At 45.0% G+C, this 23,883-nt stretch overlaps 1 non-coding gene and 3 pseudogenes across 1 annotated transcript; 2 read left to right on the forward strand and 2 right to left on the reverse strand.

Moving 5' to 3' along the window:
• Positions 1 to 774, reverse strand: part of LOC119336420 — a 2,989-nt pseudogene extending 2,215 nt beyond the window's left edge.
• Positions 775 to 2,800: 2,026 nt separating this feature from the next.
• TRNAC-GCA lies at positions 2,801 to 2,871 on the reverse strand. Its single transcript has one exon. It is a non-coding gene; the product is annotated as a tRNA-Cys (tRNA).
• Positions 2,872 to 7,340: 4,469 nt separating this feature from the next.
• On the forward strand, positions 7,341 to 10,848 carry LOC119341386 (annotated as a pseudogene).
• Positions 10,849 to 15,604: 4,756 nt separating this feature from the next.
• On the forward strand, positions 15,605 to 16,445 carry LOC119338604 (annotated as a pseudogene).
• Positions 16,446 to 23,883: the final 7,438 nt, after the last annotated feature.

Below are 23,883 nucleotides of genomic sequence, written 5' to 3' on the forward strand. Positions count from 1 at the left end.
AGCCATCGGGTCGCACGACAGAAGAACACCCAACATAAAGATGAACACTCCTCCATGTGAAATAGAAAGATTCATCTTCACTTTTTTGTAGTAGTCGTGACCAACAGCCATCAGCAGTCAGCTCATTGGTAAGGCGAGAGCTTCAAGCCCGCTTTTTGGTGGCACACCCCCCAAACAAGCACCACTCGATGAGGGGGGGGGGGTGGGGAAAGCTACAGGCCCAAAACCTTCGACCCTTCTTTCTATATGGGGGTGCCCGGGGCACCTCATCTTGTCATTTTGTTGCTCATTCCCCTTAGGCCGAAGTGTTTGGCCTTTACTTCGGAGCGCCCAGTCATGCTTCGCTGACCTATCGCGTGGTAAAGAGAAGAGAGTACGAAAGAATTGTAAACAAAGCAGACCGCAGAAAGATTCTAAATATGACAAGTCCCCCATGGATTCGATAATAAGGAAATGAAGAACGGGAACAAAATGAAATAAAGCATTTCTAGCGGATGAGCTTCTCTCCATTTTGTCTGGTAATAGAATAGGGCGGCTTGCTTTGACCAACACTCCACGTTTTGCTCTGTCCATGGAGCGTATGAATTTCCTTAAATGTAGATAGACCAAAAAAGGGAATAAAGGGATAGGAATAGGAATTATAGTACCATTGGAAGAAGAGGCACCAGTGGGAACATCTCTACTGACGAACCATTTCAATAGTACGGGTGCTGCCGTGCCACGGGGCACGACCATGGAAGTAATGAAAAAGAAGAAGTTTTGTAGTTGGACCATCTGCTCTATCCGTTCGATTTGAGCTTCTCCAGATAAGATGAGACGCTAAAAATGAAAGTGTTCACAACACATACCGAAAAAGGGTACCTATGTTGCCGACCATTAATGACTAGTTCGAAGACCAGGAGCAGGGGCACGTGCCAAGAATGATTTGTTACTTTCCCTATGGTTTTCGAATATTTTCAATAAAACCTTCTCGTAGAAGTATTTTCACAAAGTTTTCTGTAATATTAGTAGATGCTATTCGAACCCTTCCTTTTATTAAGATTTGAATTCTTATTCTTATTATTATCTAATTATTCTTTTTTTTTCATGTATATGCGTCAGACACAATGTACTAATTGATCTATATTCTGATACCCTACTATATCATAGTCTCTACTACTAGTATTTTTAATACCTCAGGAGCTCATGAGACTCTTTTAGTGAAATTCATAAGTCTCAATTCCCGAGAGATCGCACCAAAAACTCGAGTTCCTTTTGGATTTCCTTCTTGATCAATGACAACCGTCATCATATCGTATTATCATACCATTGTCGCGTTTGAGTTCTTTACATGTACATACAATTACAGCTCGTCTTACTTCTGTCTGATCTTTCTAGAGGCATTTTGGGCACTGCTTCTTTGATTACAGCAACAATAACGTCACCAATATGAGCATATCAGTGATTACCAGCTCCTAAGATTCGAATACATATCAATTCGATAGCCCCACTCCGTTGTTATCCGCTACATTCAAAAGGTTCTGAGTGAGATGGATCTTGGAAGTCTGGTTTTTGATTGGATAGAGATCTCGGGCACGAGTGGTTGATCTTCGCGGGCCGTGAATAGCCATGGAAAGGAGTATTGATGTCAATATGTTCGATCGAGAAGATTGGACGATGAAAGAAGGATCCTTTGTGGTTTGAATAATAGGTTGTGGTCTCGATATTGGGCTATGGGCTGATTGCTTTCTGTATGAGCCTCTTGTGATTGGGCTCTCGTGGGCGGATTACCCAATGTGTACTCATCTTCCAACAAAGAGGAGAAGACATAACCAGAAGAATTGTGAGAAATAAGTTAATTTATCAAGTTGAGGCATTTCAATTTGGATTTCAAATAAGAAAGACAGAAAAAGACTCCTGCGCCCTCAAGAGCATTCTCTTTCACTTGCATTTCTTCCTGAAGTTGGCTCAAAGACCTGTCTAGCCTTGATTTTCCCAGTTATTACTCGAGCGCGCTGAGGCAACTCTGAACTAAGCTCAGGGGAGGGGTAGTAGGTATGCTTCAAACCCTCCGGCACCTTGAAGAACGATGGCACTAGATTGGGAAAGACGAATGACCAATGAGGACAGGACAATGGGGGAAGTTGGTAATAGAGAATCATCCCTTCTTCTTTGCTTTCTTGCCTAAAAAAATCCAAAACGAACCATTGGAACCTCATGGGCTACCGAGTTAGGAGATTCATTTTCTTTATTACTTTTACTTTTTTTACTAAGTTATTCTAAAATATAAGAGCTAACCGACCATCCCGATTGAATGTTTGAGTACTCAGAGTCTCTCGTAAGTATGGAAAGAAAGTCTCTTCTTTCCACAACTCCTAAATTTCCCATCAGCCTATCCAATCTAATTCCAGACAGAGTGAGTAGACCTTACTTTAGTGTAGGTAGTGTCAAATAATTAGGAAGTCTTGATAGTCTTTCGTATAATCTCTTCTTCAATCCTAGGAGCAAAAAAGGAATGTCCTTTAGGGACCTTTGGATAAAAAGATTTCCGGCCTCTTACTTTTGTAGTTATGAATTGCGGAATAGAATCAATTATGAAATTCATAAGTATATATCCCTCATCCCTATTGGTATCGGTTTGGGCCACTACCCAGAACCCTGATAAAGCCCTATTTTTAAGAAGAAATTGACAGTCTTTTTTAGAACTAGAACTATGGTAAAATCCAGTATCGACAGGCCTAGTTATTTCCTTTGCTTATGCAGGGCAAGAATTTGTCGAGTTCAATCAGTACAATAAGAAATCCTAAGTATTTTTTTGGTCAGGCGACACCCAGATTTGAACTGGGGATAAAGGATTTGCAGTCCCCTGCCTTACCGCTTGGCCATGCCGCCAAATCTTATTCATCCACATTATTTTACTAATTTTTATTCGTAGGAGGGGATTATTAAACCCTTTTTGATTTTTTAGATCGTTGAATCCCTTTGTACTTATCCCTTTCCAATCCCTTTTAATAAATTCATTCCTGTTTTTTATTGGACCCAGTTTTATTCTCTTCGATTGATTGTATCTCAAAACACACATTGCTTAAATACCTTCTCTTTCTATTGGAAAGAGAAAGGATTTCCAGTCACAGACTGCCAAATTTAGGAAAAAATGGAACCATTAACTATATTATTTGTTATTATTTGTTATTTTGATAAATTCTATTTGTTAGTAGTGAACGGTTCTAAAATGGGTATTGTATCCCAAATAGTGTTTCCTTAATGGCATAACAAAATCAAATTGATTTACGGCTAATCAGTATCAATTAAAAAAAAGAGAATTATGACATTGATATAGTGTGACCTGACCCCTGTTGCTCCAAGTGAAATTCTTTCTAGGGTTCTTAAAGATATTCTCCATTTTTTCCTTTCCCTACAATAAAGTATAGTCTGAAGGCTAGCACGCACCATTCCTCGCTTATGATAATCTAAGGCCAAAAATAAAGAAGGCTCACACCATAATAATACATACCCTTTTTCCTCGATCGTCAAGCTCTTGCAGAATTTGGACTTATTATTTTGACTTATGGCTCTGAGAAAAACCCTTTTCTAGATTAGGCTTTTAGATCTACGAATTACGGCAGAGATCTCCGAAAGTATAAGCGAGATGCTCTTACACTAGAAAGATAGTATAAGCTAGTTCTCACTAGCCGGGCCCTCACTCCTACTACTCAGCAGCCGAGCCCTTACTCCCATCTACTACTTCTTATTAAAGCTGCAAGTGCAAAGGGGAATTTCGCAAGCTAGGAGGAATAGAAAATCCTAACTAAGAAACAATCAATCAGTCCACTAAGTCTATTAAGTAAGAGTTATACGAAATACTCTGATTCAATGTACGAGTGACTCAATCCCAAAGGTCAACCCAGCCAGCCGATTTTCAACAACAAAGGAGTTCACCGTGGAAAGATGAAGTCTAATGACAGACACTGGTAATTCTCTCACTGGGCCAGCCACTAGAATCAGTCAATGAAAAAGCAAGCAAGGAGATGTCCTCACTGGACATTTATCCTATTTGTGAAATCCTTTCTATGTTTTTGATACCCGAAAACCTGTCAAGTAAGTAGGGATTTCTTTCTCCCCATCCATGGTTTCTTTTACTTTTTGATAGGCGTCTGGCGCATGCATAAAACCATTCCTTCTTCTCCTCGGAACGTCAGGTCGGTCAGAAAGAACGTGTGGTGTAGCTGGCATCAGCATCTCTTGTTAGGTTCGCACACACAAGGGTGGTGGGTAGGTATCTTTACGTGTCCCGCGAGGCAAGGAATTCTTCGACCAATGATATCATGGTATCAGAGTCGCCGATCGAGATTTCTCATGGCTACCCATTATTTTCGCTTGAAAGATCTTCACATGTAGGCAGAGCCGTCCCTTTTGAAAAGTGGATCTTTGGTCCATTCATTCTAAGTACTTTATTATTTATTCTGTAGAATAAGAAGGTTTCGCGGGCATGTGCTTCATGGTGACAAGTCGTAAAGCATGGATAGGTGGAAATGTGCTATAAAGATTCGGCATTGCTCGATCAAACAAAGGGAAAATCATCGAGAATCTGATCTTGCTCTGAATCAACTACCAAGGGTTCGCTGTCAATGAAATTTGAGTTGGCCAACTCCGGTGCCTCCAAGTCAGAAGTATCTCCATTGGCAAGCTCTCATTGACATAATCCGGTGTAGGTGTAGGGAGCTGACTCTCATGTGGATCAAGAAATATCTCCCTAGTGCTCAGGACAGGCCGTGAGCATCTTATCTTCTTGGATCAGGCAACAGCTTCATTTCTTTTCAGAAGCTCAAACACAGTGTTTTCAAATATAGAAGTGGAGTAGTTCTTGTGCAATCTAGGCATAGGGCTACTAGAATCCATCACTAAAAGAGGAGTTTTTCGATCTCTATCAACACAACAGGACTCTAGATATTGGCAACAGAAGGACACTTACCCCTAAACTAGATTACTCTTCTTCTTCCTATGATAAAGCAGGGGCTGAAAGGGACTCTTTAAAGTACTTCAACGTTATCACTGTACTTTCATGTCAATCCAACTGAAGGAGGGAAATCGGGAGAATAAAGTCTTGCACGAGGGCGACCTCTTTCCATGCCTTCAAATCCATTTGCCACACTTTTAGATCTCAGGTATACAATGATGAATCCTAATGATCTACGATCACAGAACGCAGTAATATGAATGTCTCTCACGAGCCCCAAAGAGTCAATCAAGTACGCCTGCTTTGTTGGCACAGGGAAAGGTAGAACGACCTTCCGCGATGTCAACCGCTCACTAGGCTTCTTGCTGCGGTGAAGTTGCTTCATCACCCGGCTCAACATCAGCCTCATCCCCCTCCCATTTTAAGCTTTGGTTATAGTATCCTTTAGTTCCACTTCTTCACGGATCTCTCCCGCAATCTTCTTTCCCCACTCCTCATCCAAGTGAGGAGCTACCTGAGATCATCGAAACCCACCACACAAACCCTAACTGGCAAAACCGATCTACGAACACCAAGGGCGGGTAGAGGCGTCAGATGACAATTGAAGTAGGGGTCTGCCTCTTTCAAAGGGAAGCAAGAGTCTCATAGGGAAGGAGATCCTGCACAGACCAATCCCAATCAGGAAGAGAGTCTTGTTGTCAATGAAAGCAATTTTTCTATGTCACATATCTGCCTATCTCGTGTTGTGAGCTATAAAGTACCCACCAGGGGGGTGGACTAAGAAAGAGGCAGGCAATTGGGTCCTTCCCATCCTCTGTGATGTCAGTCTCTTTGTCATTCTTTCACCCTTGCTGAGTAGCGAAGTGAGCATACTCAAGATCCAATTCATCAATCATTTGAGTTGGTACGAACATAGGAATCTAGACTCCACTTGATTCGATCTTCAGTTTCGACCTTCATCAGTTAGGAAAAAAAGAGGGACCCACTTATTCCACTCGGAGAGACTGAACCAGGCAACAAAAAAAAGAAAAACTGAAGGAAGTTCTCTTTCCATTCCAACTAAACTAAGTGAAAAAAGGGGGAGAGCAAAACAGAAACACAGGAACAAAGAAACTATGTCCAAATCAACGAGTCCTTTGGTCGACTCTAAAGAATGTATCGGGAGTTGGGAGTTAGCCGTCTCATAGGAGTGATAGCTGGGTTTTTCACGGAGTTTCTTCGTACGATTGAAAAAAAGAGTGCTCTACGTCGGAGAAAACAAGAAGAAGATTGTTCACCAGTCTGTCTCCCAACTTCTTTAAAGCAGATACCTATCGTGATCTGGTCTTGGGACAGCATTGGCACCCCCGTTTACTGGATCTTCTAGGCACTCTAAAGCGCTTCCACGAGAGACAGATGGACTTTGAGTTATAGACGGAGAAGAGCCTTTAGAGGATCAAGAGTGATTCCTCAATAAAACAAATGGGATTTTGAGGGAGGGCTGAACGCGATGTACTAAAGGGTTCGCTTTCGCTGATCGGCGCCAGTCTTTCCTGCTGTGAATTTCCCAGGTCGGGAGGGGCCCTTTCCTTCTACCTTACTGAAGGCATTCACCAATGATTGGATCACTCAAAGCTAAAGACCAATTCCTTCCTTTTAGGTGGTCTAGGTGGCTGGGATACTATGCCCTTCTTTTTAGAGGCTCAAAGACGAGTTCTTTGAAGGAAGCAAAAGAACCCATGTGTCTCAGATGAAGTCTACCCTCTTTTTGTGCCGGGAAGAAGAATGAGATCCAACTCAAAGTCAAGGAAAGCGGCCTAGACCACTGACTTTTGATGGAAGGCTTCTGAATATGGATTGGTTTGATAAAGCCAATTTTTCGGCGAATCAAATATTTTCTGAGAGCACTAGACCTTCTCTCTTTCAGGATTGATTCCCAGTCACTGCCTGATAGCAGGCTTGGCCCATGAGACCTATTGTCTTATTGTACTGGCTCACTTCAGTACTTTGGAGGATGGGTTTTTCCCCTTTTTGGTTCGCAAACGCTCTAACCCATCGAGAAGCTCCATCCAAATTGGAGTTGATGTGAGCACTTCCCCAGAGGCAGAGGCTTTTCTACAAAAGGGTGGGAGCATAAAATTCAGGTGAGTCAATTGTGTGTGGCCTTCAAGTATTTCATATTGTAACAATATTAGATCGGCATCCAAACAAAGGTGCATGTATGGTTCCTAAGGGATACAATTTTGTCCTAATCATCGAGAAAGATGAAATAAGTTGATAGCGCGATCTCGTACTAACACATACTCTCTAAATATTTCATAACTTGCATGCGGCCTTCAAGCCACAACCACGGTATGAGTTCTGATCTCAGACTTTGGTTTGCGGGCTGCTGGCCCCTTCGCGTCGACAAGGAAACTATGGACGACAATGGGTTTAGAATTCGAATAAAACGAAGACCCTATCGAACAAATAGAGGAAAGGGCGGAAAGGGGAAAAAGTAAAGTCTAAGCGACATATGGCACGAAAAGGAAATCCAATTTCGGTAAGACTTGATCTGAATCGTAGTTCAGATCCAAGTCGGTTCAGTGAGGGCGACCGCGAAAGTCACCGAATGGGTTCGGTCCATCTTTTCCCGATCTTTGTTTGTCCCCCAAAAAAAGGCGTGAGAGGATGTTGCAGATGTCCGGGACGGACACGACTTCTTCTAACGCTAGAAGACCACAGGAAGAGACCCGGGACCAGAGCATGTTGTGAAAGACGCACAGGGGGCGGGCGTGCTTTGACCGTGTCTCCGGGGCCCAGTTGAATGTAGATATCATGAATGCGAGGATAAGGATACCAGGCCGAGAAACCCGGGCAAGTACTCCCCTAATGTGTCGATCGCTAGCGCATCCAGGGCCCCGGCGCCCAGCTCTGCTGGAAAGGCCGTCACTGATCTGAAAAGTGCGTCTGCGATTCGGATAGACTAATTCTGCGAAGCCTAGCCCCAGGAATCAATAAAAAACAAGTGCTAGCTTTCATTTTAGATCAGTGAATAAACCAAAAAAGAGACCTTTCTCGCTCGACGCCACACTGTGCTCCGCTTCAACAAATGAGAGTTTTCGGTGGAACCGGTGAACCACGCGAGCTGGTTAGATGCGTGGGGCAGAGGGCTTGTAGTACCTGATAGCGCAGCTATGCAGTGGAAGGGAAGGAGCCTAAATGGACCCCCTTCTTTCTTTTTATTCAAAGACACAAAAGCAAGCACAAAAGAGATTGGCCTCTCGGATGAGACTAAGCAGCTACCATTCCGACGGGCCCCTGACCCTATCTTGATTCAAACCGAAACCCTCTCTAAGGTGGAGCCTAGTTGAAGCGGTCATTCAAAGAATAAATGGGAATCCAAATCCACTTTTAGGGATATAGATGAAATCTCTCTCAGTAAAGAGAGTTGTAGATTCGTAGAAGAGGATCAGAGTACGCGCGCTACAAAAGGCAGCTAGCCAATGAAAGTAAGTGGAAAGAATATAGTACTTCTGTACTGACCCCTCCGGGGCCCCCGGTTGTTTTGGCGCGCCCTACCCCAATGTTAGACTATTGCCTTTTTAGCCTACGCTTGCTGCTTGCAGCATGGATTCGATAGATCTATCAAATCCATGCTTCCCCCACCCCGAAGCGAGACTCTATCCAGATCTCAAAGAATAACAAGTTAGGCAGCCGGCGGGCAAAGAAAGGGGGCGGGGCGTTTACTTGAAAATGACTACCGCCTGCTGCAGCAGCGGGGGCCTTGTACGAAAGCAAACTTATGATTAAGTAGTAGTTGCTTTCGCTAATGGGCCCAATGAGGGGGGGCATTGTCCCTCAGTTCTTACCAACCTCAGGTGTGTACATCTAACTTATTATCTTCTTTTTTCATGCAAGCCTGACCTCACCTGTCCATTTCTTATTCATTCAGGGCGCCCCTAGTGGACTTGGCGGTGCTCCTTTCTCAAACCAGAACTACTCTGAACGTTAGGGAAAATAAGGGAAGACCACTTGAGCGAACCGACAGAAGGGACTTTACTTATCCGAACTGAACGTTAGCAGCTTAAGCTAAGCCTATCACGAGCTGCGTTGCTGCTTGATCGGCGGGGAGGAAGATCTCAAAGTATGGGGCAAAGGATCAAGCGCTTTGACTTTGCTTTGTCCCCCGGGATCCACCACAGGTTGGGTTTGAGAGCCGTGTGATGGGTGTCTATCTAGCACGATTCAGAGAGCATGTGTATGTAGTATGCGCTGGTGAATCGAAGCCCCCGCCGCCAAAAAGAAGCGGCTCTTCCCACGGCTCTATCACCATTGACTCTATTTATTATTATGGTAAATCATTGTATCAAGATGTCAATCTTAGATCTTATTTTAGTTCGATACGTCCACCTACGAAACTCTCCCTTGGCTTTCGTCTCGGTAGGTGTATTATTCTACATTTTCCCAAAAGGACATTCATTCATTTTTTCTTCCCGGGCGATCACCACGACTAAAACAAAAACAAGACAAGAAATCAAGACCCGTACTACAGGAAAAGGGCTGGTGGCTGACATTTGGGAAAGTCGGGCAAATCGGGTGTCTTCATTCAAGCGAGGGTATAGAGGAAGAACGAAACGAAGTGAGAGGCCAGGGGGCAGGGAAAAGAGTCGAGTCGATCGACCGGGAGAAGCAAAACGAAATCCGGATTTGGCCGAAAAAGATGCAACATTATGGATACCATGACCGATCACCATCGAGAAAGAAGAATTTTGATAAATCACTTCGGGTGAGCGGGGCGTTCAAGTGGCCTCAATACGCCGGGGTTGTAAATGACATACCTTTCCTTATGGGAAATGCCGCCTCCTTACTAAAAAGGAATAGAATCAAGTTATTTTTACCAAAGAAGTCCCGCTCTGACGACCCGACGAGTCATCTACTAAAAAGGACCCTCCCCACTGTGCGCCCCTCCTAGAATTATTCGGTCATGCAATACTTTTTTAATACTAAGAATAAAATGCATTTCGACCCCGTCCTAGTTCTCAATCATTTCGTGGCACCGGGTGTGGCTGAACCATCTATGATGGGGGAGCGAAGGGAGGAAGCTTAGATAAGAGAGTACGCTCTCGCATCTTTTTTTTTAGAAAGCTCTACCAGCGAGAAAAAGTGTTTGGCCCGAGCCAAAAAGAGGTTGATCCACTTCATTCACCAAGCGAATGATCTTCGCTTCGCGGGAACAACAAAAACCACCATATCGCTCTTTCCTTTCTTTGGTGCTACCTTCTTTTTTCCAAGGGATGGGGTTGGGGTGTATAATAACCCTTTTTTTGAGCATGCCCGGAAACAACTCCTAGCTCAATTTAGGATCAAATGTAGGAACCTCATGGGTAAGGATAAGGTAATGGAATTGATAGAGAAATTCATAGACCTAGGTAGGATAGGAAAATTGATAAAGGGAATAGATATGATTATAGAGATCATACTGAGAAAGAGGATAATTCCGTACGGGTACAACTCTTATTTGAACGAAGTGCAAAAAATGCGATCTTTTTTGTCTAATAGAACAAACACTAATACCTCAATTGAGTCGGTAAAGATCAAATCTGTTTATCAAAGTGCATCTCTCATTGCTCAAGACATCTCTTTTCAACTGAGGAACAATCCAATCTCATTTCGTTCCATTTTTAGTAAAATAGTGAAGGACATTCCATTAATAATGCCAAAAAGGGGTGGAGGGGATACGTATTTGTTGTTCTGGTTGATTAGGGGGTGCGGAAATAGCTAGAACTGAATGCGGAAAGTATGGAAAAACATCTTGTAATGTATTTAACCAGAAAATCGATTATGCTCCTGCGGCAGTATCTACTCGTAACGGAATTTCAGGTGTCAAAGTGCGGATCTCATATAGTCAAAATAAGAAGGGACGTGCTATGTCCGAAACGTACGAAATATAGTAAATATTTTAAATGCAGATGTAGTAGGGGTCGTGAACCGGATGGTACACAACTTGGTTTTGGAGATATGGCACCAAAAGTTGTAGAGTTCGTCGTCTTTCATATCGAGTCATTGAAGCAGCGCGTCGGGCTACATTCGGACAATTCCATCATGCTATGAGCGGACAATTCCGAAGAAATTGTAAGATATGGGTAAGAGTTATCGTAGATCTTCCTATTACGGGGAAACCCGCAGAAGTTTGAATGGGAAGAGGAAAAGGAAATCCGACGGGTTGGATTGCTCGTGTGTCCACGGGACAAATCCCATTTGAAATGGATGGTGTGAGTTTGTCAAATGCTCGACAAGCCGCTAGATTAGCGGCACATAAACCATGTTCGTCAACCAAGTTTGTTTAGTGGTCGTAACGTAATTGGTTAGTGGGGAAAAACCGGGCCGGGACTCAAAAGAATTTGGCGAAGTGTTTGTTCCTGAACGAGGAAAGTGGAAAGACAAAGAGGGATAGGGAGCTCGCCTCCTTTTTTGTAATCGCCTAAATTGTACGACGACCCTTCTTGTTCCAGGAATACGACCCTGAGACGTGACAATGTCACTTTTCCGGCCCGATAAAGTGACAGTTATATAAATAAGAATAAGAAAGAGAAGCGTGATGTTGTCGTGTTGTCAGCAATCAAATTATCATAAATAGATAGTACAGTTGCGTTGTTTCAATTTCTGTTTGTACTCTGATTGCTGTGGCTGCAGCTCGATCTTGGCAAATCTCTCAAATGGATGTCAAAAATGCTTTCCTTCATGGTGATCTACATGAGTTTTTTCTATATGCAGCCACCTCTAGGTATTGAAGTTCCTGATGGTCATGTTTGTCACCTTCGAAAGGCCCTCTATGGGAAAAAAGCAACCACCTCGGGCTTGGTTTGAGCGGTTCAGCTCTGTGGTTCAAGCTGCTGGTTTCTCTTCTAGTGAGCATGACCTTGCACTTTTCACTCATACATCTGACCGCGGTCGTACCTTGCTTCTTCTCTATGTTGATGATATGTTGATCACTGGAGATGATCAGAAGTACATTGCTTTTGTTAATAAAAAGTTGAGTGAGCAATTCAAGATGTCAGATTGATTTTCTCTCCGTTATTTTCTGGGAATTGAGGTTGATCAAACTAATGATGGTTACTATCTTATCCCTCTCAGCATCGCTCTACTCAGGATTTGATCTCACGCTCAGGTCTTACACACTGCCGCTACACCCATGGAGCTCCATCTCCAATTGCACCCTAGTGATGGTACTCCTCTTGAGGGATACCACTCGCTATCGTCATCTTGTAGGCAGCCTTGTGTACCTCACTGTGACCCGGCCTGACATTGCTCATGCAGTCCACATTGTCAGTCAGTTTGTCAGTGGTTACTTGAGGGAGATGCAAATATTTCATTCTTCCATAGTGTTGCCAATGGAAGACACATAAAATGTAATATTGCTTCTTTGGAACATGAAGGAAATGTTATACAAGATGAGAAAGAGTTGCAAGAACACATTTCTAGTTACTATAAGAGACTAGTTGGTTCAGAGGACAGGGGGACATATCTCTTGGTGGAAGCCCCTTGGTCAACAGAGCACATGCGATCAGAACTAGACAATGAAGAGTTGACTAAGCCTTTCACTTTGGAGGAAATAGAGTTAGTAGTTAAAGAGATGAAAACCAATACAGCTCCTGGCCCAGATGGCTTACCAGTAATCTTTTAGAAACATTTTTGGGAGATGGTTAAAGAGATGGTCAAAAGAATGCTTGATAGCCCGCATGCTGAGGAGTTGCAACTTAGAAGACTTAATTATGGGGTGGTTACTCTGATTCCTAAAACGAAAGATGCTGCAACTATCAAGCAATATCGGCCAATTTGTTTATATTATGTTTGTTAGAAAATTGTGACTAAAGTACTGACAAATAGGCTTGAGAGAGTTGTAGATAAGGTGGTGAGTAAGAGTCAGACAGCATTTATGAAAAACGGAAATATTTTGGATGGGGTGGTCACTATCCATGAGGTGTTTCATGAGCTTAGGAGGACTAAACAAGAGGGCGTCATACTAAAGCTAGACTTTGAAAAATCATATGACAGGGTGAATTGGGATTTTCTACAAGAGGTTTTGCTTAAAAAGGGTTTTCTTTAGTGAGAAGTGGAGAGGTTGGATTAAACAAGTGGTAGAAGGATGTGCAGTGAGTATCAATATTAATGGAGAGGTTGGCCCATATTTTAAGAGCTACAAAGGATTTTTGCAGGGTGATCTCACCTCTTCTTTTGAATTTGGTGGTGGTCACAGAAAAGGGGGTCACTCAAGTGTACGGCATTCTTTGTCCGTCCAGATCGCGGTACATGTTCCAACTGATCTGGATTGTAGAGGAACAAATTTCAGGCTACTTTAGATGGGGTGGGCTGCACCCATTCTCGGTACGTACAAGGTGGGCACCCATTCTCGGTTAAGATGGGAAATCCTATAGGGGTACAAATGCTACATGAAAAAAATCCGCTCTTGCTGTATTAGGAATGGAAAGTAAGTCAACTCCTTCCTATTAGAGCAACTTGTCGCAGCTATGACTACTCTTTCTATTTGAATTGAATGTCAGTGAATCACTTGTTTCGCTAATGTGACTAGTCTTGACTGCAGGTTTTTTTCTTTCTATAGAGAAGTGACTGCGCTAGAGATTCTTATTAAAGGTTCGCTTGGTGGCTTCCTTTCTTGACAGGCTTTCCTTGTTGATTGGCTTGGTCTGCTAGTACCCAGAAATCACTTCCTATAAGTCTTAAATAGCAGAACCTACTCTTTCTTCAAAGAATGTAGCATACCTAAGAAAGGATTTCTCTAACGAGTCAAATCTGTTGTGAAATAAGGAAATGTGCGGATCGCTTCTTCTACCCTTCTCTTATTCGCATTTCCTTCTTAGTATTGAAAGAAAAGCTGTTACTGCTGCATATCCCCTTTTTCCTCTAATTCGAGCGAGTAAAGGCGCAGCTTCCTCATCTTTGCTTTATAGTTTAATATAATATAGAATTGGATTTTTCTTTCCTTTAAGGAGCTCTAGCTATCTTGCTGATCCACTAGTTCATACTATTAATGAAAGCTCTTTCACCCTGCCTGCGGGTAATCCCTTACTGAGCCTACTCAAGCAATCTCCCATTAGCCGCTCTTTACTTTATGGTCAAGCGATTGTAAACTCCTTATTTAGGCTAGCGACTTTGCTGATTAACAAGATTATCGCATTGGAGCTGTGACAGTTATGTAAACTACTTCTCTAGCAAGTAATGAATCTGAGGTCAAAGCCAATGAGTACGCCGGATGTTGCATTTTCGCAGTGAGGGAACGTTGGCTTGACAGGCTTCGTTCTGGATGTTGTAATCTCTTCTCATGGTCTTTGTTCACTTTATTATCCCGTTGTGAGAATGGCTAGGTCTGTGGATCCACACGCCCCCCCTCTAGTCAGTACTTTCCGAGTAGTGCAAGGCTTCTTCGTTGGCAAATAAACGAATTAATGAACGAATTTCCTAATATGACGTGAACTTGAACTAGCATTGATCAAGTCCATGAGCTCATAAGAAGGAGTTCTTCACGTGAGAAAGTCCACGGCGTAGCTTAATTCAATAAAAAAGAAAGTATCCAATCGAATTTAGGAGCGCCATATGTTTCCATCTGAAATGGTAAAGCGAGGCTTGCTATAAGGGTCATAGCTAGTTCAGGATTGGTAGGAAAGTAATACAAATGATTGTAATTTGACAACCCCCAGGGGAGCTAGCCTTTGTGTTAAGATTAAAAAGAAGAGACCTCTTTTCATACGACTCGGTGATTCCATTGCTCTATCCGTCCGCAAGATTCGATCGCGTACAGCATGAGCACAAGATGGGTTGGGGACTTAGAAATGAGCTATGCTCCAAGAATTTACCCCTGAACTACCTTTGCCCGCCTTTTCTTGTAGAATCCATTCCCCCTCTTTTATATATTTAGAATGCTTTTAGGGCTAGTGGAATGAGGCTGGAACCCATCAATATCACTAAACCGGGAGAGTTGCTTGTGTTGGGTTCAAAGTTTCACTCTACCAAGGAAAGATATAATATGCATCCAGCTTTAGCTGAATATCGTGAGTGTTCAGTGAAGTCTGCTAGCCATTGGCCTTACATTCAGGATACTCCTTTCTGTCTTTGCGATGTTTGGTTATAAGAGAATGTTGCTCTTCAAAAAACACGTATAGTGGCCTTCGTCGATGGGACAAACGCTCCAGTGTATGCTTTACAAGGCAACTAGCATTTTGTCATGGAAGTTCGTGAAAGAATGTTCTTGTTTTTCGTTGGAAAAACCAACGCCGATGTCAAGATCAGTCTCCTTTCCTTTCAAAAGTGAGCGAGCAGAGCTGAAAAAGATGGAGTTACCTCGAGATGAGATTTCTTTCTGCGGATATGAAGGATAGAAATATGCTATTTGCTGCTATTACAACGAATCAACCAATTCGTAGTAAGTGTTCCCGTCTTCCCGATCTACATGATTTTTTCCCAACCAACATCTCTCAGAACGTTGCTATAACGCCAAACTTGGATATAACGCAAACGCCTGAGCGAATTACCGGCGTCACAATAGTTTTAAAAATAGAAGGGTATTTGGACCAAAATGAGTCCGAACAGGGAGCAGTCAATTTAGCTAGAACAATATTGGGAGCCCGCCATCGAAATGGCGAAACTTGGCAGGGCATACCCTAATACCCTAATATTCGGGCGGGTGGTGGTATGGATAATTTAATCCAGAATCTGCCTGGTGCCTACCCTAATACCCCATTGGATCAACTTGCCATTATCCCAATAATTGATCTTCATGTGGGCAACTTTTATTTATCATTTACAAATGAAGTCTTGTATATGTTGCTCACTGTCCTTTTGGTCGTTTTTCTTTTTTTTTGTTACGAAAAAGGGAGGTGGAAAGTCAGTGCCAAATGCATGGCAATCCTTGGTCGAGCTTATTTATGATTTCATCCTGAACCTGGTAAACGAACAAATAGGTGGTCTTTCCGGAAATGTGAAACAAAAGTTTTTCCCTCGCATCTCGGTCACTTTTACTTTTTCGTTATTTCGTAATCCCCAGGGTATGATACCCTTTAGCTTCACAGTGACAAGTCATTTTCTCATTACTTTGGCTCTTTCATTTTCCATTTTTATAGGCATTACGATCGTTGGATTTCAAAGACATGGGCTTCATTTTTTTATCTTCTTATTACCTGTGGGAGTCCCACTGCCGTTAGCACCTTTCTTAGTAGTCCTTGAGCTAATCTCTTATTGTTTTCGTGCATTAAGCTTAGGAATACGTTTATTTTCTAATATGATGGCCGGTCATAGTTTAGTAAAGATTTTAAGTGGGTTTGCTTGGACTATGCTATTTCTGAATAATATTTTCTATTTCATAGGAGATCTTGGTCGCTTATTTATAGTTCTAGCATTAACTGGTCTGGAATTAGGTGTAGCTATATCACGAGCTCCTGTTTCTACGATCTCAATTTGTATTTACTTGAATGATGCTACAAATCTCCATCAAAATGAGTCATTTCATAATTGAATAAAAACGAGGAGCCGAAGATTCTAGCGGGCTACAGCTGCGCTTTTGCAGCACTGAACATGGTTCCGGGTACTCAATTTATTGCGTTTGTGTTTGGAGAGGTGTAGATTGTAGATTCCAGCCGAGAAGACCAGGAAAAGATAAGGGTAAAGAATGTCATATATCTTAGGAGCTAGATCACTTCCCGATGAACAAGTAAGAATTGCCTCAACAAAAATGGATGGAATTGGACCGAAAAAAGCCATTAAGCTTCGTTATCGATTAGGTATCAGTGGGAACATGAAGATGAATGAGTTAACTAAGTATCAGATCGACCAAATTAAACAAATGATAGCTCAAGATCATGTTGCTCATTGGGAATTGAAGAGGGGAGAACGAGCAGACATCGAACGATTAATTTACATTTCTCATTATCGTGGAATTCGTCATCAAGATGGATCGCCCTTACGCGGTCAACAAACTCATACTAATGCAAGGACTGCTCGCAAGCAAATTCGGAAATGAAAGAAGGCTACCGAAAGAACAAGCAACGGATTTCGCGCTCATCCCTTGCTAAAGCGCATACGTTTTTTTGCTCCTTGGTACTTGTCTGATCAATCACACTGTTAATTAGTTCACTTGATTTTTCGTTCGATGTCTTGAACCGCTTACTAATCACGTATACGTATAGTAGGCCCCCTTCGCCACTCCACGTCTGGCCCATCTTGGTCTCGCTCACATTGCCCGCCTATCGTATCAGCTCGGCTTCGTCCGTCAAGCGACAGCTTCTGCCTCTGACGGCTTCACTATCGCTCATGACTGGTAGTAGTTGTCTCTATGTAGTAGTCGGCCTTTGTTTAGCTTCACCAGAAGCGACTAGTCACTTCCCGAATGCCTCTTTCTTGTACTAATTAATGTGTATGGTCTATTCTTTCCAATGCCTCCTTCCTTGCCGCCAACGCACGCGAGATGGAGAGTAAGCAAGCTACCTTGCTTGCATTGCATTCGTTAAACGGTAGCTTCCGCGCCCTTCCTGCCTGCTTCAATTGATGTGAATGATCGTGTCTTCGACATCAATTTCAGTCTGATTAGATATGTCATTGAAACAAATATGTTTTGTCTCTGTTTTCTTTTCGGATGATGAGGATGATCCAGCCGATCCTAACATAATTTTGGAGGAGCCGGACGACGAAGCCTCAAAATCAGATAAAGATGTCTCCGACGCGACCGGACTTCCACTAGATTTTTATAGGGGTCAGGAGGGAAAAGATATGCTATTTTCTATCAGTCCCAAGCGGATACTCCCCAGCTTCCACGGTCCGCTTACCGAGGAAGAGATGCGGGAGGACCCAGGGCCAAAGCAAGTTGGGTTGGGGTATAGAGCCGTAAGCGCGGTGGGGGTGACAAAAGGATGTGCTCGTACGGTTCATAGTTGGGTATGATATTCTCGTGGATTGTTGGGAACGTCCTCTATATTCGAAATATGCCTTTCTAAGAGCATTACGATCTGCAGCTCAAATGGTCCCTTATGAAGTCTCTATTGGTCTTATTCTTATTGTGCGCCTTGTGAGCACGTTTGGATCCGCGAAGGCAATCGCTCGGATCTTCCCCTGACCCAACCTGGGAACGGACCGGAGGGAACCACAGCATGAGGAATGTCCGCGTCTCGTCGCAAGGCTCATTTTGAGTTTTGGGTCATAGGACGGGTAGTGCAGTCCGGGGCACAAGGGTCCTGGTACTAGCCAGGTGCGAAGAACCCCGGAGGCGACTGCAATGAGCAAAAATGTCACTCACCGGCCTAATCGACGAGCAAACACTCGAACGTGAGAGCAAGGGAGCACCCAACGAATGGACGAGCTCCAAGGAGGGAGGAGAGAGGGAGGCAAGAACCATGTTCTCAGAGAAGTGGCGGTACGAATCCACTCTGACAAAATAAAATAACAGACTAAGCCGTGCCATAAGGGGGGCATTCTCCACACTGGACGGGGCCAAGGCCTTCATGTATGGGTGACAGATCGTCCATAGGAGTACTCCGGGATATACACCAGGGCAACTAATGTCGAGCATACGATGATGCCGCCCGTTTTCATTTCGTGAAAGTCCCCGACAGAGGAAAGGGCTGTAGGTGATGGCGCGTTCTGCTTCTTAGGGCGATGAAATCGTTCCTATGGGATCGTGCGTGGCAGCTGGTATAGATGATGATGAAAGTCAGGCCGCTTGAACCGGGACCTATTCTCATAATAGGCACCAAGCAAAGCTAAATAGGAAAGGGGGCGACTGATGACTACCTTTTTCGTCAGAAATCAAAAAGGGTGGAATGTGGAGCTAATATGGCTGGCTACAAGTATAGCCAAAGAAAGATGAGACGAGACGGACTGTCAGAGGACGCAGCGGGACTACCAGGGGAAAGCCCGCCCCCGCTAGCTAACATAGATATCTATTCTCGGTGCGCATATTCGAGATTTAGAATCTCTTTCCGACCAGGCCAGGCCGAATTGCGCCACCACTTGGGATGGGAATGGCTCAGCCCACATGCATCATTTGATGAAAGCACTCCAGTCCAGTCGCCTCCGATCAGTGGCTTGTCAACCACCGGACCGTAGCTCCTCACCAAATGCCCCTGCGTTGGGGCAACACAGCACATGACTAGTTCCCTCAAGGACCACACCCTATCGAGAGTAGGATGCCGGCCGAGATGGAGCGCCAACCTAGACTTTCCTTGGGCTTGCCTTGCCCCAACATCTAAATAAAGGGCGGGCGCCGAAAAGGAAGCAGTGATGCCTTTTCGACGAAAGCTTAGCTTGGTACGCGCAGCTTACTCACCCTACTCCCTTATACAATGCAATGCTCTGAACACGAAAGTTTGCAGTTCAGCCCTCTTCTCCCATGCAGAGTCGCAGGCAGCGCCTCGGATAAAAGCGCGGACGAGCCACATGCAGGGAAACTTGCACGTGTGCTTCTGGGCGGGGACCCCGGTATACTGTACTAATATGTGTAGGTCCCTGTAATTCGAGTGAGATTGCCATGGCGCAAAAGCAGATATGGTCCGGTATTCCCTTGTTCCCTCTATTGGTTATGTTCCTTATTCCTCGTCTAGCAAAAACTAATCGAGCTCCGTCTGATCTCCCAGAAGAGGAAGCTGAATTAGTTGCAGGCTATAATGTAGAATATGTGCGGGATGCGATCCTTAATAGTTCACTATTGGCGGAAGCCAATGTCTCGGGGACTCATTCTGACTTAAACAAGGGGTGGGTCTTTACCAACTTCCATATCCAAGATTTAGGGACAAAAAAGAGGGGCAGGGCACTCTTCATTCTTCATTCGAAACTCATGAATGTGGGGTCGGAGGTTTTTGCCTTGTTATCAAAAAGGGGAGTTGGGTAAAGCAAACTCCCTCATTGGAAGAGCACGGGGCTTAGTCAAGTAGAACCGGGTTGCGCTGCTTGATGCTCCGATCGAAAACAAATCAGTGGGGCCATGCCGGTACAATAGAATATGCGTTAGAAAGGTCAATCCCTCCCCCCTTTGATTTTATTAATGAAAAACCAGGCCGAACTTCTAAAAAGCAGCCCACCCGCTTCCATAGAACAATATCGTGACAACGTAGATCTAAGTGGATTTCTTGGATCCTGGGGAACCATCACAAGTACGGCCGGCCTATAGAACGAGAATGTCGTGTCATCCAGCAGAGCTTAGAAGAAGGTGACTCGGAGCCTAAGGAAGGTGACTCGCACAGACAGCTGACTCCTTTTAAATAGAAAGGAATAGCCAAACCTACTCAGCTGGCTGGTCAATCTCAGTGATCTTATTGGCCGTCAAAGCGAAGACGGACGACCACGGTCCCGACCTTACCAGCACCGTAGGTTTACTAATCAATGAAGCCCCTCAACCTACTATATTTTCTTACAAACTCAACCAATCCTAACCAAACCCCATGCTCATGACATGTTCTTGATATTGATTGAGTTGGAGGGAGTCAGAGACTACCACGGAATCCTTCCATAGTGACGCCGGTGACCTTCGTCGCCAAAGCGTCACGACAGTTTCCAAGACCCCTCATATAATCTCCGGCGGGGATCAGTCGGAGCACGTAGGAATGCCAACCACTACATAAGCCACGTCTGGTTGAGGCGAGAAGCAAGCAGGGGAGAGTATTTTGAAGTACCAGAACGTTGGGGTGGGACGCTATTGCTTAAACTAGGGTTGCTTCTTAGCGCCAATCTTGCATTTTTCAGCAGTTAGTTGTAGCGCGCCTTCCGTCCTTCTCTCATTTCGGAAAGATTTGGCAGTATTTTCTTATGCTGACCTGGTCGAGAGAGTACGAAACATCGGTGTAAAAGATTGAGTGGGATGGTTATAGTAAGGGGCGAACCAAGTGCTTGCGCGAAGAAGCGAATCAATCAGAATGGATACAAGGAAAGGAATCGAGGCCCGGCCTGGTAGCGATGCCTCTCACGCGGATGGGAGTTACTTTTCTTTATCACTGTAAGCGTTACGAGATGGACCCGCATTACCCTTTGCTTTTCTTTTGCAACTAAGCTTAAAAGAAACATAGTAGTCTTTCAAGCAATTAGGAAACTCATTAAGTGCTCTGTTGAGTGAATGCCTGTTGAGAAGCTTCGGTCATACATTTCCAGCTAATTAGAATACAAGCATGAAGGTGGGGTTCGAATGCCATACAACTATTTATTCTGGTAAGTAGGATTGGAATGTAGTCCCTTTTTATTGGATCCGCCGCTCCGTTAAGTGAAATTCAAAGTAGGTGTGGGTCTAGGTAGAGGAAGTCATAATCAAGTATCAAGTATTGTTATAAATATCGTATATAGTAGTTGCCAAACTCACAAGCATCACACACTTCGATCTACTTTATTGAATAACTTAGCTAGATAGAACCGACTCAAGCTTTTAAATGAAAGAAGCAATAATGGCATAATTTCTGTCTCAAGACCTCTTGTAGCTACAGGCAATGCAGCACCTCCTTGATCAACATACAACACATCCCATTACGCCTTGCTCCAGTCACAGTATAAAGAGAGACTAGAACCTACCAGGGAGCCCTCGGCAGAGTCCCTATCGTTGTTGCAACAATTACACACAGAGTTCCGGAATTTCACATTTGTGAGAAGAAAGGGTATGTGTGTTTGAAAGGAGTGGTGCAAGAACGTATTCTGAGCCTCAGTCAACACAACTTGTTTCGCCTTTTCCGAACAGCATTCTTATCAGGACCCTCCTTTACATAAACCACTCATAGATATATACCTGCCTGTGGCCTCAGATGAATACATCGATAGATAAGAAGGGAAATGCATCATCTAGAAAGGCTTACTGAGGTTTAGGGACGTTTGTGTGATGGATCGTACGCTTACTCATGACGACTTGGCTATTCAATAAAGGACGGAGTCAACGTGAGCCTTAGGGTCCAAAAATATTCCATTGGTGTCAGCTATTAGCGATTATTCAAAGTCCTAATGGTATAAATTATTGGTCAATTCCACTGATTCTTCTTTCCCGTTCCTTCACTGGCTCTCGGTGTACTAGAGTAGGGGTACCCTAGTATCCCGAACTTGTGCACGGGCAGTTGCAGCACCCCGCGGCAAGGCTTGCCGGGTGACCGCCAAGGTCCTCCATGGTTCCTTTGGAGCCATTCAAGAACAAAGTATTCAAGCCAAGGAGACAAGGCCCCGGCAAGAGGAGCTTGCCGGGAGGGCCAACCAAGGCACCTCAAGGAACTTCCCGCGACATGCCACGCGTCCCGGCGAGGCCCGATGAGCGACAAGCTTTCGGACGCGACAAGACAACAACCGCGGCAAGGCGCTTGCCGCGGCAGGCTACCACTCTGTACCTGCACTCTAGCACATCCACCAACGTGTCGCCCTGAGGCCTTTCCAGGCGCGCGTGGCAGGAGGCTGTGCAGCCAGCGGTGCGCGGTGGCAAGCAATGCTGACAAGATTGCCATCGTAGCGAGTGGTGGTGTCCCTGACGGTCCTTTTTGCACTGTTTGGGCGACGTAGACGGGCATTTAATGCCTTTGTCCCCTGCCGTCAGGGTTAGGTATGATACACTGTACAGGTTGTTGTACCAACCGCAACTCCTTTTCCATTTTTACCCTTGTCTACGTTGCCACCTGTCGGTGACCCCTTGAGCATATAAAAGGAGGCCCATGCGCAATGTAGAGAAGGGTTAGAAGGCAGAAAACACTCACACTCGGTCTCGTTAGCAGCTAGAGTGTACTGTAGCACTCAGCGCTCCCGAGCAAGAACTCAATACACTCAGACATGCAGCAGCAGGAGTGTTATCTCTCCGGAGAGCTCCGAAGCTGGGTAAACCGTTCGTGTGCTTCGCCTCGATCCACTCTTCGTGCGACCTCCGCCCCCCGCCGAACCGAAAGGGGCTCGGTCCGCTGGTCCCATAGGTGTTCGTGGATCAGCCTCTCCGACATCTTTAGCGCGCCAGGTAGGGGACGTCGAGGTTGTGTGAACCTGATCCGGCATTCACACGAGCTAGATCTTCATCTTCTTCATCGACATGCCACCAAAGAAGAAGGCTTCGGCGGCAACTGTTCCGTCCTCGTCGATCCCACCACCACCGGAGCAAACGGGGGGTGGGGTAGATGCCGGCGGAAGAACGGACATCGACGAGGGAGCTCACGGTGATGCCAGGTCCAAGGGCAAGGCTGCGCAGACCTCGGCGTCCATACATGCACCACGCCCATCTCAGGAGGCGCAGGACCGACAGCGTCATGGTATTCGCAGTGCCATACGTTTGTTGGACCAAGATCGAGCTGGTGGATCTCGGGGTGCTCGAGACCAGCATGCACGCCACATGCCGGCACGAGCGAGGCACGGTCGCCTGGACGGGATACTGCTCCTTCTAACATAGTTAGAAGTCCGAGCATATCCTGCTCCTCGCACCGTTCTCCACGGCCGCCCACCACTCCAGCAGAAGCTTTGGCGCGAGCTCAACTGCTCCTGGATTATCCTCCAACGGCAGACAAAATCGATGAATGGAGGGCCACCATTCAGAGTCTCATCGGCTTCTCCAACGGCGACACTCCGCAGCAGGCCTGCCAGGCACGAGCCGATGGCGACGAAACCGGTGGGGGTGCAACCACCAAGCAATCTCCACCCCGAAGGCCAAGATCGCCGACTAGCCGGATCCACCTCGACAGCGACTCCACCGCATCGTCAGATCCACGAGCTCGTCACGATCAGCGCCAAGTTCTTCACGAAAGACAGCAAGAAGACGCTCGAACTCGCATCGAGCGCCGAAGAGAAGCGCGGCATCAATCGGACCAGCGCGTCGGGCCCTCTGTCGACATGCATGCACCAGGGGAACCAGACAACTTGCCGTACGCGGTAGGTTGCCCTGCGTTCACTCGTGAGCTGCGGCAAGTCCAGTGGCCCAACACGAAGAATTTCAAGCCAGACGTACCAGAGAAGTATGACGGCAAGTCGCATCCGTCGGAGTTCCTCAGCATCTA

Source organism: Triticum dicoccoides, chromosome 7B (assembly GCF_002162155.2).
Source record: "Triticum dicoccoides isolate Atlit2015 ecotype Zavitan chromosome 7B, WEW_v2.0, whole genome shotgun sequence".
Taxonomy (NCBI): Eukaryota; Viridiplantae; Streptophyta; class Magnoliopsida; order Poales; family Poaceae; genus Triticum; species Triticum dicoccoides.